Source organism: Haematobia irritans, chromosome 1 (assembly GCF_050003625.1).
Source record: "Haematobia irritans isolate KBUSLIRL chromosome 1, ASM5000362v1, whole genome shotgun sequence".
NCBI classification, from domain to species: domain Eukaryota; kingdom Metazoa; phylum Arthropoda; class Insecta; order Diptera; family Muscidae; genus Haematobia; species Haematobia irritans.
Genome location: NC_134397.1, coordinates 252,553,059 through 252,572,136, shown reverse-complemented (window position 1 = coordinate 252,572,136; position 19,078 = coordinate 252,553,059). Strand labels below are relative to the sequence as shown.

Genomic DNA, 19,078 nt, shown 5'->3' with positions numbered 1-19,078 from the left:
TTTTTTTTTTGTATTTGAAATTATCTATAATATAAAAAAATATATATTATATACAAATATATACATTTGATTTACATATCTTTTTGTATTAGACATAATTTTAAATACAAAAAATATAGAAAATAGAAAGTTATTTTCATTTTTTTTTTAATACATATCAATAGTTTTTTTATTGTATTTGAAATTATCTATAATATAAAAAAATATATATTATATACAAATATATACATTTGATTTACATATCTTTTTGTATTAGACATAATTTTAAATACAAAAAAATATAGAAAATAACCCACATTTTAATTAAATTAAAAAATAAAAAAAATAATTGAATTTGATAATATTTTTTCACAAATTTTTTTATTTTTTATCAAGCTAAGGTTTTTGACTGTATATAAATTAGTTCAAATAATTTTTTTGTTTAATTTAGAATCCTTTTAAATTCATTGAAAATTTCAGCTGAAAAGATGTGGGTTATTTTCATTTTTTTTTTTTTTTTTGTGAAATAAAGTTTTTTTAGTTTTTTTTTATTTGAAATTATCTATAATCTAACAAAAATATAAAAAATATAGAAAATAAACCACATATTTTAATTAAATTTAAAAATAATATATTAATAAATTTTTTTGTTTATTTTTGTCAAGCTAAGGTTGCCAGATCTTTAAAATAAAAAATACAAAAAATATAGAAACAAAAATCCACATTTTTTTAATTAAATTAAAAATTAAAACAAAAATAATTGAATTTGACAATTTTGTCAAGCTAAGGTTGCCATATTTTTAAAATAAAAAATATGGAACAGAGAATGAAGCCGCCGTGTTGCGCCGCCGATTTTAGCCGTCGCCGACCCGTTTTTAGCAGTCGACGCCGCCGCCGAATATGTCGACTCATCTCGACTCAAATTTAGCCGCCAATTAATCTAAAATATTGATTTATATCAGAAAAATTTAATTATATTTCTTATAGTTTTTGCCAAAATTTTGAATTTTCCACCTTCAATCAATTAGTATCAAGTTGCTAAAATAGTTTTACAAAAATTTAACTCAAAAAATTTGAATGAAATGTAAATTTGATTGTAGGATTGGTTGTACAACTAATCTCATTACAATTCGGAAAACTTCAAATTGATTTTATAATAGATAATTTTGCGCCGCCGAACAAACAATTTTTTGTCGGCTTAGCCGTCAAGCCGCCGCCGCCGGAGGAAAAAGTTTAGTGTTAGCCGCCGCCGACAAAAATGGGTCGGCTTCATTCTCTGATATGGAAAATAACCCACATTCTTAATTAAATTAAAAAAAAAATAATAATTGAATTTGTCCATATTTTTTGACTTATTTTTTGTCAAGCTAAGGTTGCCAGATATTTAAAATAAAGAGATGCTTTGAGAACCACATTTTAATTAAATGAACAAATCAAATAATTGAACTTGACAATATTTTTTTGACAAATATTTTTTATTTATTTTTTTGTCAATCTAAGGTTGCCAGATCCTTAAAATAAAAAATACAAAAAATATAGAAAAAAACCCACATTTTTTAAATTAAATTATAAGAAAAATAATTGAATTTGACAATTTTGTCAAGCTAAGGTTGCCAGATTTCTAAAATAAAAAATATGGCAAATAACACATATTTTTTAATTAAATTAAAAATTAAAAAAAAAAAATAATAATTGAATTTGTCAATATTTTTTGACTTATTTTTTTTTGTCAAGCTAAGGTTGCCAGATATTTAAAATAAAGATATGCTTTGAGAACCACATTTTAATTAAATTAAAAAATAAAATAATTGACAATATTTTTTGACAAATATTTTTTATTTATTTTTTTGTCAATCTAAGGTTGCCAGATTTTTTAAAATAATAGTTATGCTTTAACAAACCAGATTTTTAAAATATATAGTTATGCTTTAACAAACATTTTTTTTTTGGTTTAAATTTAAACTTCCCAGAAAATTTAAAATAATCGGCCATGGAATTTTAGAAGAATAAATAAAAAGCTCTTCAAATTTATTTTGCAGATAAATATTTTATTTATTTATTATTATTATTTTTTTTTTTTTTGTTATTAAAACACCAAAATCAAAATAGTTAAAAACATACCACAACGACAACAACAACTAAGAATAATACACCGAGAGAAAAAACTCCTTCAGGTTATGGGGAATTCTATAAACGATTGTTAATGATTTCATTATAATTTTTCTTGTTCACCTATCTATTAAAAAATAGGTCTATGAGATAAGGTTAATTAGCAAAAAATTCTTATGAAAGTTTTGCTATCACGCTATAAAATTATATAATTAAAAAAGTTAAATTGTTGTAAATATTTGGTTTTATTTTTTTTTTTTAAACAATCAACTGTGACCAGTTAATTGCCATACATGCCACCTATGATATTTTCATTGTGTTTAATTACCTTGATAAAAAAGGTGGTGTATTATTATCAGCTGATCACAGCTGATTTCAAGGTATAAAATTTTTCATTTGAAGACTCTTAGTGTGCAAATATAACCATAGCGATAGACGGTAGGCGAACACTTGTTTACGTGTATTTCTTATGGGAACCCAAAATCGGCAACGGAATACCGCGACGGCTAGCGGCGGTGTCGCCGAATTAGAAAAATGGAAAATGATACAGTGTTGCCATCAATTATCAAATTTTTGAACTCACCACAAGGTATTGTTATTGCCTGGCCACGTGGAGATTATTTTATTTTCAAATAACTCAACAAATAATAAGATATTAAATGTTTTTTTTTTATTGAATTTAATATTAAAATAATGAAAAAATCATCAAAAACACTCGGAAACAGAAAAAGAGGAAATTTTCGCCGATAAGATTATTGTTTTTGTCGTGGCGGTAAAAAGGTTTCGCCTACCGCCTATCGCTATGATTATATTTACACCCATAAAAATAGATAGTGCCATCGGTTTTGTGTATATTTGACATTTGGTTGTGGTTTCTAACGCTCAGCAGCACACCACCATCTCTGATATTTTTATCAGATTATTGTTTTAACCAATGGTGTGCTACCAAAGCTATGTATTAAAGGTGGTGAATTACTATCAGCTGATTACAGCTGACAACTAAAAATGCATCTCTAAATGTCTAATACAAAAAAAAAATTGACATATATACAATTTCTATTAAGGGCCTGTTCGAAATCGAAATTTTTTACTATGGTGAGATATCAACTTACTATGGTGAAAAACAAATGCTAATCTGGTGTACTCATTTCTTTAACAAATCAAACTACTTTTTGTTTGTTTTGATATAATCAAAACATGCCAAGCCTAGTGATGTCGTAAATGTCAAAAAATTTTCAACAAATGTCAAATTTTTACTAGCCCCCTTGGGCTAGGAAATTATACTCACCTCGATTTAAGTCAAATTTTTACCAGTGCTAGTAAAAAAATTCGGTTTCGAACAGGCCCTAAAACCAAAATAAACAAAAACTAATGGGACCCAACTCTGTGTGGAAAACCGTCTTCTGGTTCAATATCGAAAATCATTGAGAACATTTTCTGTGACACATCTGTCACGATATTTTTCGGTGTTGACGACTAACCATCGATAATAATATGCTAGTTAGTCACAATCCAGCAAGTAAAACGGCATTCCTAATGTCGGAAAAGTAGGAGAATTTTAGTGAAACGTTAGCAATCGGTTCCATTTAGTATTTCCTCCATCATAATTTTATATAAAGCCATGGTACTATATTTCGTACTCAAAGTGTACTAAAATGGTACTTGATAGTAAATTCTTAACTATCAAAAAAAGAGAAATGAAATGGCATCACTCGATTTTAGTATATAATTTTTTTTAACATAAAAGGCCTTTTCTCTCTGAGTTCGTGGATCGTGTCCTTTTATTCCAAATCCTTGTTATATATTTTTTTTTCTTTAATTTGAGAATACATTAAAAAAAAGTGTTGTAAATCATTAGTTAACACTTCATGTAAATTTACAGACTTAAAGAGAACTTTGCTAAAATGAGAAAACTAAAAAAAAATAATAAAAATTTAAAATAAATAATATAATAAAATATAAATAATAAATAAAATAAAATGGGGATTTATTTTTTAAATATAAAACTACTGGTCTGAATTTAAGATGTTTACATATATTCTTATATTTGTATAGGAATATGAACTATATAAAACATATATATTAATTTAAATTTATATAATTTAATTTATGTATATGTATTTTTTTTAAATTTTTTTAATTTTTTTTTAAATATTATTTTCAAGTAGTTTAGACATATAAAAAAAATCACACATATACTAATGATACATAAAAATACACACACACACATATACATATATTAAAAAGAAAATTATAAACAGGCTTTGTATGTATGAATACAATTTAACCAAGAAACGATAAAAGAAATTGTGGGATTTTTTTTTGTATAAAAGGAAAACTAAGTGTTATCAAAATAAAATTATTAAAACAATTATATATATTTATTTTACTATCTATAAGTATCCTATATTTCAAGAAAAAAAAAAGAAAAATCTTAAAAAAAAAATCAAAAACTAAAAACCTATATAAAAATTAACAAAACAAACAAAAAACAAATATTTATATAATTGTGTAATAAATTAATTGGTTTGGTTTGTCATACAATCCAAATTTTGAAGGAAATTAAAATTTAGTCGTCAAGATCAAGATCATAACTCAACATTTTCATTAAAAAAAAATCCAAACGATAACAAATTAAAGGGTATATACATATAATCAATTACATTATACATATATAAATATACAAAAGTTTAGTATATAATTAATATTTTACAGTAAAGGACAAATAAATAATGTGCAATGCATGCTGAATAAAAAAACAAACTAAAATTGAAAAAAAAATACAACAATTTTCATACTATATATGCAAAGAACCATATTATAACTATGATGGCAGCTTAGACATCAATGAATTACAAAACGTGAATTTTGGAAGCTTCAAAATATTTTCATTCGAATTAAAAAAATATATATAAAATGAGAGCAGCATTACAAAAAAAAAATACCATAAATAATTTTTTTTTTTTTTTAATTTTCATATCAACTGCTGTTTCCAAAAAGTATGGAAAAATCTTGGAAACACGAGCCATCATTGTTTAAACAATCACACCCACAGAGAGAATAAATCAATGCCTCTTCGTATTGTTACCATGCCCTTAAGGTTTACGGTTTTCGAATCGTTAAACAAACGATAGAAACATTAAAATCTAAATTATTTGGAAATTCGAAAAATTCTTAATAAAAAAAATATTCCAATTTTTTTTTTCATAGAGGACAGAGATATTTTCATTTTTAATTAAAAAAAAATACTCTTAAACTTTTTTTTAAGACACAGAATTAAAATTAAATGGCTATCGCAATGAAACCCCTAAAAAAGCGAAAGTGTCATGGAAATTGATTAGAAAAAAATAGAAATTTAGGAAATATTTAAATTCGATTTTTTGGTCAATTATGAAAAAACTTTTTTTACTCAAAAAAATTTAATTTTATTTTTTAATTTTATAATTCAAGGACTTTCAATATCGTTTCGAGAGAATTATTTAAAAAATAAAAAAAAAAAACGATTCAAAAATATTTGGAAAATCGAAAAAATCGATATTTGCATTTTTAAATTAAGAAAAAAAAAAATCCCTTAAACTTTTTTTTAGGACACAGAATTAAATGACTATCGCAATGACAACCCCAAAAAGCGAAAGTGTCATGAAGATTGATCAGAAAAAAATTAGAAATTTTGAAAATATTTAAATTCGATTTTTTGTTGAATTATGGAAAACTTTTTTTATTCAAAAAAAAAAAAAAATAATAATTTTAATTTTTTTCTTTTTAATTTGATAATTCAAGGACTTTCAATATAGTTTCGAGAGAAATATTTAAAAATTCTAAAAAAGGATTTCACCATAGGTTATGCAAAATTTTAAGCAATATCAAAAATATTTGGAAAATCGAAAAAATCGATATTTGCATTTTTAAACTAAAAAAATCCTTAAACTTTTTTTTTTTTTTTTGAGAACACAGAATTAAATGACTATCGCAATGAAAACCCCAAAAAGCGAAAGTGTCATGGAGATTGATCAGAAAAAAATTAGAAATTTTGAAAATATTTAAATTTGATTTTTTGTTCAATTACGAAAAACTTTTGTTTACTCAAAAAATTTTAATTTTATTTTTTTATAATTGGATAATTCAAGGACTTTCAATATCGTTCCGAGAGAATTATTTCAAAATTCAAACAAATAGACCGATTCAAAAATATTTGGAAAATCGAAAAAAATCGATATTTGGATTTTTAATTAAAAAAAAAAATCCCGTATTTTTTTTTTTTGAGGACACAGAATGAAATGACTATCGCAGTGAAAAACTAAAAGGCAAAAGTGTCTTGGAGATTGATCAGAAAAAAAATTTGAAATTTTGAAAATATTTAAATTCGATGTTTTGATCAATTACGAAAAACTTTTTTTACTCAAAAATTTTTAATTTATTTTTTTTTTTAATTTGATAATTCAAGGACTTTCAATATCGTTTCGAGAGTATTATTTAAAAATTCAAGAAAAAAACGAACGATTCAAAAATATTTGGAAAATCGATTGATATTTGAATTTTTAAATTAAAAAAAAATCCCTTTAACTTTTTTTTTTTTTTGAGGTCACAGAATTTAATGACTATCGCAATGAAAACCCTAACAAGCAAAATTGTCTTGGAGATTGATCAGAAAAAAATTAGAAATTTTGAAAATATTTAAATTCGATTTTTTGTTGAATTATGGAAAACTTTTTTTATTCAAAAAAAAAAAAATAATTTTAATTTTTTTCTTTTTAATTTGATAATTCAAGGACTTTCAATATAGTTTCGAGAGAAATATTTAAAAATTCTAAAAAAGGATTTCACCATAGGTTATGCAAAATTTTAAGCTATATCAAAAATATTTGGAAAATCGAAAAAATCGATATTTGCATTTTTAAATTAAAAAAAAAATCCCTTAAACTTTTTTTTTTTTTTTTTTTTTTTATGACACAGAATTAAATGACTATCGCAATGAAACCCCTAACAAGCAAAATTGTCTTGGAGATTGATCAGAAAAAAAATTAGAAATTTTGAAAATATTTAAAATCGATTTTTTGTTCAATTACGAAAAACTTTTTTTACTCAAAAAATTTTCTTTTTTTAGGTCGAGAATTTAACGAATTTCAATATGGTTTCACAAGAATTATATTCCAAATAAAAATATATTTATTGAATTTTAAACAAAATGAATAATATTTGGAAAATCGAAAGACTTAAAAAAATCGATATTTGCATTCTTTTAATAAAAAAAAAATATTCTTTTTTTTAATTGGGTGCACAGAATTAGATGACTATTGCAAGGAAAAACTAAAAAGCGAATGTGTCATTGATATTGTAATCAGAAAAACTTAGAAATTTAGAAAATATTTAAATATTTAATTTTTTTTTTGAAAATTTTGTTCAATTGTTGTTTTTTTTTGTCTTTGGAAAATCCTGTTCAATTATTAAAAATTTTTTTACTTAAAAATTTGTAATTTTAATTTGGTTTTTATGCGAGAATTAAACAACTTTCAGTATCGTTTATAATAATTAAATAATTTCAAAAAATTTTTTAACCCTTATATTATGTTTGGGATAATTAAAAGTTCTTACTACTCAGCAAGAATTCAGTACATATCAACAATTCACGCACTGACTAGTAAGAACTTTTATTTATATTCCAGCAGTAAGAAATACGCTGATGAAAAATACCATATTGGTCATCAAATGACCCCAACATAATATAAGGGTTAATGTCAAAAATATTTCGCAAATCCAAAAAATTTATATTTGCATTTTTAAATTAAAAAAAAAAAAACTTTTTTTGAGGACAGAGAATTAAATGAAGGAAAAAATAAAAAGCGAATGTGTCATGGAGATTGATCAGAAAAAAATAGAAATTTATCAAATATTTAAATTGTTAGATTTATTTTTTGAAAATTCTGTGCAATTGTTGTTTTTTTTTTTCTTTTGAAAATCCTGTTCAATTATGAAAAACTTTTTTTACTTAAAAATTTGTAATTTTCATTTTTTTTAATGCGAGAATTAAACGACTTTCATTATCGTTTTATAAGAATCATCAAAAAGTCTTGAAAAAAAATTTCAAAATTTTTATTAATGCCAAAAATATTTCGCAAATCGAAAGAATGATATTTGCATTTAAAAAAAATCTTTTTTTTTTGAGGACAGAAAATTAAATGAAGGAAAAAATAAAAAGCGAATGTGTCATGGAGATTGATCAGAAAAACTTAAAATTTGTTCAAATATTTAAATTGTTAGATTTTTTTTTTTGGAAAATTTGAAAAACTTAGAAATTTATCAAATATTTAAATTATTAGATTTTTTTTGAAAATTCTGTTCAATTATTGTTTTTTGTTTTGTTTTGTTTTTTTTTTTTTTTTTTTTTGAAAATTCTGTTCAATTATGAAAAACTTTTTTTACTTAAAAATTTGTAATTTTCATTTTTTTTAATGCGAGAATTAAACTACTTTCATTATCGTTTCATAAGAATCATCTAAAAGTCTTGAAAAAAAAATAATTTCAAAATTTTTATTAATGTCAAAAATATTTCGCAAATCAAAAAAATGATATTTGCATTTAAAAATTTTTTTTTTTTTAGGACAGAGAATTAAATGAAGGAAAAATAAAAAGCGAATGTGTCATAGAGATTGATCAGAAAAACTTAGAAATTGATCAAATATTTAAATTGTTAGATTTTTTTTTTAATTTGAAAAACTTAGAAATTTATCAAATATTTAAATTATTAGATTTTTTTTGAAAATTCTGTTCAATTATTGTTTTTTTGTTTTGTTTTTTTTTTTTTTTTTTGAAAATTCTGTTCAATTATGAAAAACCTTTTTACTTAAAAATTTGTAATTTTCATTTTTTTTAATGCGAGAATTAAACTACTTTCATTATCGTTTCATAAGAATCATCAGAAGGTCTTAAAAAATTTTTGAAATTTTTTTTTAATGTCAAAAATATTTCGCAAATCGAAAAAATGATATTTGCATTTAAAAAAAATTTTTTTTTTTGAGGACAGAGAATTAAATGAAGGAAAAAAAAAGCGAATGTGTCATGGAGATTGACCAGAAAAACTTAGAAATTTATCAAATATTTAAATTGTTAATTTTTTTTTTTTGAAAATTCTGTTCAATTATTGTTTTTTTTTTTGTTTTTTCTTTGGAAAATTCTGTACAATTATTGTTTTTTTTTTCTTTTGAAAATTCTGTTCAATTATGAAAACCATTTTTACTTAAAAATTTGTATTTTCATTTTTTTAAATGCGAGAATTAAACTACTTTCATTGTCGTTTTATAAGAATCATCAAAAAGTCTTAAAAATTTTTTATTCATGTCAAAAATATTTCGAAAATCGAAAAAAAATTTATATTTGCATTTTTAAATTAAAAACAAAACAAAATCATATTTTTTTTTGAGGACAGAGAATTAAATGAAGGAAAAAACTAAAAAGTTAAAGGTTCATGGAGATTGTAATCAAAAAATTATAAATGTTAAAAATATTGAAATTCTTAGATTTTTTCAATTTTTTTTCCAAATTATTATTTTTTTTTTTGAAAAATTCTCGATATTCATTTATTCCATTCTAAGGTAAAAAAAAGTATTTGCAAAATTTCGTATTTTAACAAAAGGGGTTAGAATACAATTTTTTTTTTAATTTAGAGAAAAAAACTCTTTTTAAAAATGTGGAAGTGGTAACAATCTCTATTAATAAAATTAGTACCGCAGGCTATTTGTGATTTTAGGCTATAGAAAAGCTTGCCCACTAGAGTTTGTTAAATAACTATTTACAAAATTTCGCAGTTTAACAACAGGTTTTTGAATATTATTTTTTTCTAGGTTTTCAAAAAAATTTTTTTTTATGTGGAGCTGCTAACAATCTCTGTTAATAAAATTAATACCGCATGGTATTTGTGATTTGTAGCTTTCCCGCTAGAACTATTTACAAAATTTCGCAGTTTAACAAAAGGTTTTAGATTTTTTTTTTTTTTTAAATTTGAAAAAAAAAGTTTTTAAAACTGTGGGGCTTGCTGGTAACAATTTCTGTTAATAAAATTTTAAATCAGATAGTGAAATTTTCCTAAGGGAAAAAATCAAATCTCCTTATGGTGGCATGATCTGTTCATCAAATCTTAAATTCATGTTAAAAAGAATATTGTCCGTTTTATATTAAACATTTTTGTTGTTTGTTTTTTTTTTTTTAATTTTTTTAATTTTTTTTCTTTAAGTTTCTTAGTCGCCGTCATAATAATTCATATACATAATATATATATTTAGTATGCCTTGCATAATATAAGTTAAAAAAAAACGAAGAAGGGAAATAAAAATATAATAAATAAGTACATAAGAAATTTAATAATTTCTTTGTCCGTCACTGTAAATACAAACATAATAAATTAATAAAAAAAAAAATAATAAAATTAAAAACAAAAAGAAAAATACACAAGCCCATATATACATAAATAAATAAAATAATATATAGCTAAACTTTTTAATAGCTATAATAAAGAAATGAAAATGAACAAGGAGAAAGAAAACAAAAACAAAAAATACCACATAAACAAACTAAAGTTAGAAACAAAAAACACAGTAATGAGAATGCAAGAAACCTTTTGTTTGGACAAAAAAAAATGTAACAATACAAAAAAAAAATACAAATGATGTGTGTAGTAGAAGATAAAGAGAACGGCAAGAAAAAAAATATAATTAAAACTTAGAATTAAATCAATTATAAAATCATAAAACAAAATGAAACTTAATTATAATTATAAAAAAAAAACAAAATAATTTACTATTAATAAATACAAAAACAAAAAAAAAAACAAAACAAGAAATTATAATAATAAAGAAAACCGATGATCGTGTAATTATAAAATCACGACTGCAACAACAACAACAAATGAAATTCGAATTATAGACGAAGAAGCATAACATAATGCAAATGCAAAAACAAAAATAATAAATAATATAAATATTGATGAATGTGAAACAAATGAATATTGGATTATGTCTCTCTTGGTAACCTACATAGATATAAACAAACAATTACTGGAATAATATCATATTTTAGAAATGTGATTTTTTTCCAACAAATGTTTATTTTTTATTTATTGTTGCCATGAAGCCACATACATACACAGACACACATAGTTGGAATCATAAAATACAAACAAAAAAAAAAAAAAACAAAAAACAAAAGAAAATATTATAAATGTATTTTTATTTCAAAAGGTGGTTTAGAGGAGATACACTTTCATATGGATTTCAACTGTAATTTGCCTTATAAAAAAAAGAGATTTCAAATTTCGAAAAAAAACGTGAACAGGAATATACGAGGGCGGTTCGGAAACTTTTTAGCCTATCAATGAAAGAGAATAGTTAGTTTTTCAAAGATATTTTTATTTTTCAATATAAACTCCTGAAACTTCAATACACTTAGTCCAAAGCTTTTCTAGCAATTTTTTTATGTACCAGTCTGATTTCGAAAATCCTTTTCTGTATTGTGATCAAATTTAAAATAAAACAAATTGGCATAAAAGTTGACGGCTAGTTCTCAAGTGGCGTGATTTTTTGACCCATTAAATTTTCGCCTCGAACATAGTTTAGAACAAGTATAAACGGCCGTAAGTTCGGTCAGGCCGAAGCTTATATACCCTCCACCGTGGATTGCGTAGAAACTTCTACTGAAGACTGTAATCCACAATCGAATTACTTGGGTTGAGGTAACACTTGCCGATGGCAAGGTATCTTAAAACTTCCTAACACCGTAATATATACCACATAGTCCATACGTGGTATATATTAAACTAAAAAGGCCGAGTAAATACGTATATAATTAAGTTTAAAGTTTCTATAGACATAAAATTTTGACAAAATAAAATGTTGACAACATTTTCTATAGAAGTAAAATTTGGAAAAAATTTTCTATACATAGAAAAAAAATTTCACGGAAATTTTTCCAATTAAAATTTTGATTGAGTTTTAAAAAATATTCAATTAAAAATTTAATTGATTCAACAAATTTTTTAATTGAAACAAAAATCAATCACAAAAATTAATAGTATCAATTAATTTTTTTAATTTCTATGATTGAAGACATTTCAATTAAAAAAATAATTGGATCAATTAATTTCGTGATTGAACCAGAAAAAAAAATTTTCTATAGAAATAAAGTTTGGAAAAAAATTTCTATAGAAATAAAGTTTGGAAAAAATTTTCTATAGAAATACAATTTTGACAAAGTTTTCTATAGAAATAAAATTTTGACAAAATTTTCTATAGAAATAAAATTTTGACAAATTTTTCTATAGAAATAAAATTTTGACAATGTTTTCTATAAAAATAAAATTTTGGTAGATTATTTTTGGCTCGAGTAGCAACCATGATTATGAACCGATATGGACCAATTTTTGTGTGATTGGGGATCGGCTATATATAACTATAGACCGATATGGACCAATTTTGGCATGGTTGTTAGAGATCATATACCAACACCGTGTACCAAATTTCAGCTGGATCGGATGAAATTTGGTTCCCTTAGAGGCTCCGCAAGCCAAATCGGGGGATCGGTTTATATGGGGGCTATATATAATTATGGACCGATGTGGACCAATTTTTGCATGGTCATTCAAGAACATATACCAACACCATGTACCAAATTTCAGCTGGATCGGATGAAATTTGGTTCTCTTAGAGGCTCCGCAAGCCAAATCGGGGGATCGGTTTATATGGGGGCTATATATAATTATGGACCGATGTGGACCAATTTTTGCATGGTTGTTAGAGATCATATACCAACACCATGTACCAAATTTCAGCTGGATCGGATGAAATTTGCTTCTCTTAGAGGCTCCGCAAGCCAAATCGGGGGATCGGTTTATATGGGGGCTATATATAATTATGGGCCGATGTGGACCAATTTTTGCATGGTCATTAAAGAACATATACCAACACCATGTACCAAATTTCAGCTGGATCGGATGAAATTTGCTTCTCTTAGAGGCTCCACAAGCCAAATCGGGGGATCGGTTTATATGGGGGCTATATATAATTATGGACCGATGTGGACCAATTTTTGCATAGTCATTAAAGAACATATACCAACACCATGTACCAAATTTCAGCCGGATGGGATGAAATTTGCTTCTCTTAGAGGCTCCGCAAGCCCAATCGGGGTATCGGTTTATATGGGGGCTATATATAATTATGGATCGATGTGGACCAATTTTTGCATGGTTGTTAGAGACAATATACCAACACCATGTACCAAATTTCAGCTGGATCGGATGAAATTTGCTTCTCTTAGAGGCTCCGCAAGCCAAATCGGGGTATCGGTTTATATGGGGGCTATATATAATTATGGATCGATGTGGACCAATTTTGGCATGGTTGTTAGAGACCATATACTAACACCATGTACCAAATTTCAGCTGGATCGGATGAAATTTGGTTCTCTTAGAGGCTCCGCAAGCCAAATCGGGGGATCGGTTTATATGGGGGCTGTATATAATTATGGACCGATGTGGACCAATTTTTGCATGGTTGTTAGAGACCATATACCAACACCATGTACCAAATTTCAGCCGGATCGGATGAAATTTGCTTCTCTTAGAGGCTCCGCAAGCCAAATCGGGGTATCGGTTAATATGGGGGCTATATATAATTATGGATCGATGTGGACCAATTTTGGCATGGTCATTAAAGAACATATACCAATACCATGTACCAAATTTCAGCCGGATCGGATGAAATTTGCTTCTCTTAGAGGCTCCGCAAGCCAAATCGGGAGATCGGTTTATATGGGGGCTATATATAATTATGGACCGATGTGGACCAATTTTGGCATGGTTGTTAGAGACCATATACTAACACCATGTACCAAATTTCATTTCAATAGAAAATTTTGTTAAAATTTTATTTTTATAGAAAATTTTGTCCAAATTTTATTTTTATAGAAAATTTTGTCAAAATTTTATTTTTATAGAAAATTTTGTCAAAATTTTATTTTTATAGAAAATTTTGTCAAAATTTTATTTTTATAGAAAATTTTGTCAAAATTTTATTTTTATAGAAAATTTTGTCAATATTTTCATTTCTATAGAAAATTTTGTTAAAATTATGGACCGATATGGACCAATTTTTGCAAGGTTGTTAGAGACCATATACTAACACCATGTACCAAATTTCAGCCGGATCAGATGAAATTTGCGTCTCTTAGAGCAATCGCAAGCCAAATTTGGGGGGCAGTTTATATGGGGGCTATACTTAAAAGTGGACCGATATGGCCCATTTGCAATACCATTCGACCTACATCAATAACAACTACTTGTGCTTCGAGTTTCAAGTCGATAGCTTGTTTCGTTCGGAAGTTAGCGTGATTTCAACAGACGGACGGGCGGACATGCTCAGATCGACTGAGAATTTCACCACGACCCAGAATATACATATATACTTTATGGGGTCTTAGAGCAATATTTCGATGTGTTACAAACGGAATGACAAAGTTAATATACCCCCATCCTATGGTGGAGGGTATAAATAGGCTGTCCATTACATCTCTTTTAAAGAGAACATGTTCTCTTTTTGTGTTCGTATCTTTTTGTTTACTCTCTTTTTTTTTTTGATGCCGTATTTTTATGTCCAACAGTGCTCTTTATGTACTCTATTTCAAAAAAAATCCTAGATTGATGGAATTTTATTTATTTAGTAGGAATTCGCCACAATTGTTCGCCACTAATTGTTTACTGGGTTAATAAAGGTTGAATTACACACCATGCGTCAATCCGTGCGTTGGTGGAAGGGTTGATATTTTCTGTTTGTGGCAGACTATTCGAGCTTTTGATTTCAAAGACAAATTTCAACTCTTCAATCATCGGACGCATTGTAAAGGTGGAATTACATACCATGCGGTCATGCGTACGTACGTTATATGCTATTGTCAAAAAAAAAAAGTTAAAATGTTGGAACTACAATTATTTGAGTTACACGACAAAAGTAACGTACGCATATGACGTATAAAGTTGACGAACTTTTAACTTTTCAATGCGTCGGGTGCGTTGACAACATGTAAACAAAGCAAGAAACGAAGAACAATCTAAAATAGGGACGAGAAATTATTGATTGAAGTTAAAATACATAAAGTCCTATACTGTAAAAAGTGCGTGGAATACAAAAACATAACAAAAAGCGCAGAGGCAAGGAATGTAACCGACGCAGGCTGTGTAACTCAATTAAAGAATCGTATTCGTCAACGCATTCGAATACAACGTACGCTCGCATGACCGCATGGCATGTAATTCCACCTTAAGCATTGAGCGCATGGTATGTAATTCTACCTTTAGAATCAAGTGTGCAAAGCTTACATTTAAAAGAGATTTTTTTTTTGGAAAAATATCCTCACTTCAGTTCTTCACTTTTTTCGCATAAAGACAAAATCTTTGGAACCTGGCATGCTTATCGCATTACAGAAAGAAATATTTTCTGTTTCAATCGCATCCACACAGAGATTTGAGTATAATAACCTTGATCTGGAAAACAAATTATACCTACCAGTAATATAGAATCTAGTCTCTCAAGGTCCAATGCAGAAATAAGAATTGTACAATAAATGGATGTGTTTGACCATGAAGGAAAATGGTAATATGACCAGAGCAGAGAATGAAGCCGCCGAGTCGCGCCGCCGATTTCAGTCGCCGCCGGCCATTTTTTGCCAGTCGACGCCGTCGCCGAATATGTCGGCTCATCTCGACTCAAATTTAGCCGCCAATTAATCAAAAATATTAGTTTAAATCAAAAAACTTTATTAATAATTGTAGTAATTTTAGTCAAAATTTTGACCCTTTCCCCCAATCAATCTATTTCAAAGTGTTATAATAATTTTGCAAATATTTACCTCAGAAAATTTGAATGAAATGTAAATTTGATTGTAAGATTGGTTGTACAATTAATCTCATTACCATTCGAATAACTTCAAATTGATTTTATAATGGATAATTGTCCGCCGCCGAAGAGACTTATTTATATCGGCTTAGCCGTCAAGCCGCCGCCGCCGGATGTAAAAATTTAATGTCAGCCGCCGCCGACAAAAATGGGCTCTGGTCCAGAGAATGAAGCCGCCGAGTCGCGCCGCCGATTTTAGCCGTCGCCGACCCGTTTTTAGCAGTCGACGCCGCCGCCGAATATGTCGACTCATCTCGACTCAAATTTAGCCGCCAATTAATCTAAAATATTGATTTATATCAGAAAAATTTAATAACATTTGTTATAGTTTTTGCCTAAATTTTGAACTTTCCACTTTCAATCAATTAGTATCAAGTTGCTATAATAGTTTTACAAAATTTTAGCTCAAAAAATTTGAATGAAATGTAAATTTGATTGTAAGATTGGTTGTACAACTAATCTCATTACAATTCGGAAAACTTCAAATTGATTTTTTAAAAGATAATTTTGCGCCGCCGAAGAGACAATTTTTTATCGGCTTAGCCGTCAAGCCGCCGCCGCCGGAGGCAAAAATGTAGTGTTAGCCGCCGCCGACAAAAATGGGTCGGCTTCATTCTCTGAATATGACGCTAGATCTTAATGAAATTGTGTAAATATATAGAAAAATCCAAAACTAACATTTTGCTCTTAATACATGTTAGAGGTGATAATTCTTTCTCTGGGTCTACAGGGTATCGGAAATAAGTAGAATGATCAAAACCGATGAACCGGTTTACTTCTTACACCGATTGTGGGTTTTTGTGAAAATTCCATTTTCGGTCCGGTGGTCCGTTAGAACCGGTGTTTCCAAGGCCTCAACAACCTGCTTTCGGTTTTTATATGTTCATTGTAAAATTGCCAATTTAATGCCAAATTTACGCACACGCATCTGCGTAATTTGATAAACTTCAATTAAGACACTACCAAATAGATATAATGTACATTTGAATTAAAAACAATTGTGTCCAATTTTTAATAAATTATCGAATTATTTTTTTCGTTGAGTTTTTGTCACAATAATACTAGAATTTCCTTAAAAAAATTACGTGCTTTTATGAAAACCGGTTGAACCGGGTATGCCGGTTAATTATTGCAAAAAATACCGTCCAGCGGTTTTAGAATTTGTGTCCAATTTTTAATAAATTATCGAACTATGTTTTCGTTGATTTTTTGTGAAAATAAAACTATAATTTCTTTTGAAAATTACGTGATTTTATGAAAACCGGTTATTCCGGTTAATTATTTCAAAAAATACCATCCACCGGTTTTAGAAACAAAGTCCTTTGAAAATTACGTGTCTTATGAAAACCTTTTGAACCGGTTATGCCGTTTCAAACAAATACCGTCCAGCGGTTTTAGAATTTGTGTCCATTTTTTTTTTTAAATTATCGAACTATGTTTTCGTTGATTTTTTGTGACAATAAAATTAGAATTTCCTTTGAAAGTTTTTATGAAAACCGGTTATGCCGGTTAATTATTGCAAAAAATACCGTCCACCGGGTTTAGAAACAAAGTCCGGGTTTTACAACCGAGAAAAATTGACCTTAAAAAAACCCGGTTTTTGATCACATTATGAACAAGATGTCAATTCTTATGGTTATACATCGGTAAAATTTACAAAAAGAAAGAATTCTAGAGAAAATTTGCTAATGTGCACAGAAAAGCAAAGTCAACGGAACTATCTCTTTGCGAAAATTGTACTCCGCATTTTGAGATTTTGCAAAATATTCCTCTTCACAAAATTTTAACAAAATTTTTTACCGGAATAATTATATGTAATACTAATATAATATTAATGTATTGACCTTGTATGCTTTTTGTAGTATATGAAATCACTGAAATGAAATGAATAAATTTTTGAAATATAGAAAATAGAAATAAAATTTTGACAAAATTTTCTATAGAAATAACATTTTGACAAAATTTTCTATAGAATTTAAATTTTGACAAACGTTTCTATAGAAATACATTTTTGACAAAAATGTTCACAAAATTTTCTCTAGAAATAAAAATTTTCTGTAGAAATAAAATTTTCACAAAATTTTCTGTAGAAATAAAATTTTCAAAAAATTTTCTATAGAAATAAAATTTTGGTATAGAAATTTTCTATAGAAATAAAATTTTGAAATTTTTATTTTTATATAGATATAAAATTTTTGACAAAATTGTCTATATAGAAATAAATTTTTGACAAAAGTTTCTACAGGAATAAAATTTTGACAAAATTTTCTATAGAAATAAAATGTTAACAAAATTTTCTATAGATATAAAAATTTGAGAACATTTTCTATAGAAATAAAATTTTGGCAAAATTTTCTATAGAAATAAATTTTCGACAAAATTATCTATAGAACTAAAATTTTGACAAACGTTTGTATAGAAATAAATTTTTGACAATTTTTTCTATAGAAATAAAATTTTGGCAAAATTTTCTATAGAAATAAAATTTTGGCAAAATTTTCAATAGAAATAAAATGTTGACAAAATTTTCTATAGAAATAAATTGTTGACAAAATTTTCTATAGAAATAAATTTTTGACAAAATTTTCAATAGAAATAAAATGTTGACAAAATTTTCTATAGAAATAAAATTTTGGCAAAATTTTCTATAAACTGAAATTTTGACAAACGTTTCTATTGAAATAATTTTTTGACAACATTTTCTACAGTAATAAAATTTTCACAAAATTTTCTGCAGAAATAAATTTTCACAAAATTTTCTATAGAAATAAAATTTTGACAAAATTTTCTGTAGAAATAAAATTTTCAAAAAATTTTCTATAGAAATAAAATTTTGGTATAGAAATTTTCTATAGAAATAAAATTTTGAAATTTTTATTTTTATATAGAAATAAAATTTTCGACAAAATTGTCTATATAGAAATAAATTTTTGACAAAAGTTTCTATAGGAATAAAATTTTGACAAAATTTTCTATAGAAATAAAATGTTAACAAAATTTTCTATAGATATAAAAATTTGAGAACATTTTCTATAGAAATAAAATTTTGGCAA

At 26.2% G+C, this 19,078-nt stretch overlaps 1 protein-coding gene across 3 annotated transcripts in view; it reads left to right on the top strand.

Moving 5' to 3' along the window:
• Nucleotides 1-19,078, top strand: part of LOC142220379 (uncharacterized) — a 195,253-nt gene that overhangs the window by 45,746 nt on the left and 130,429 nt on the right. The window lies entirely within an intron of this gene.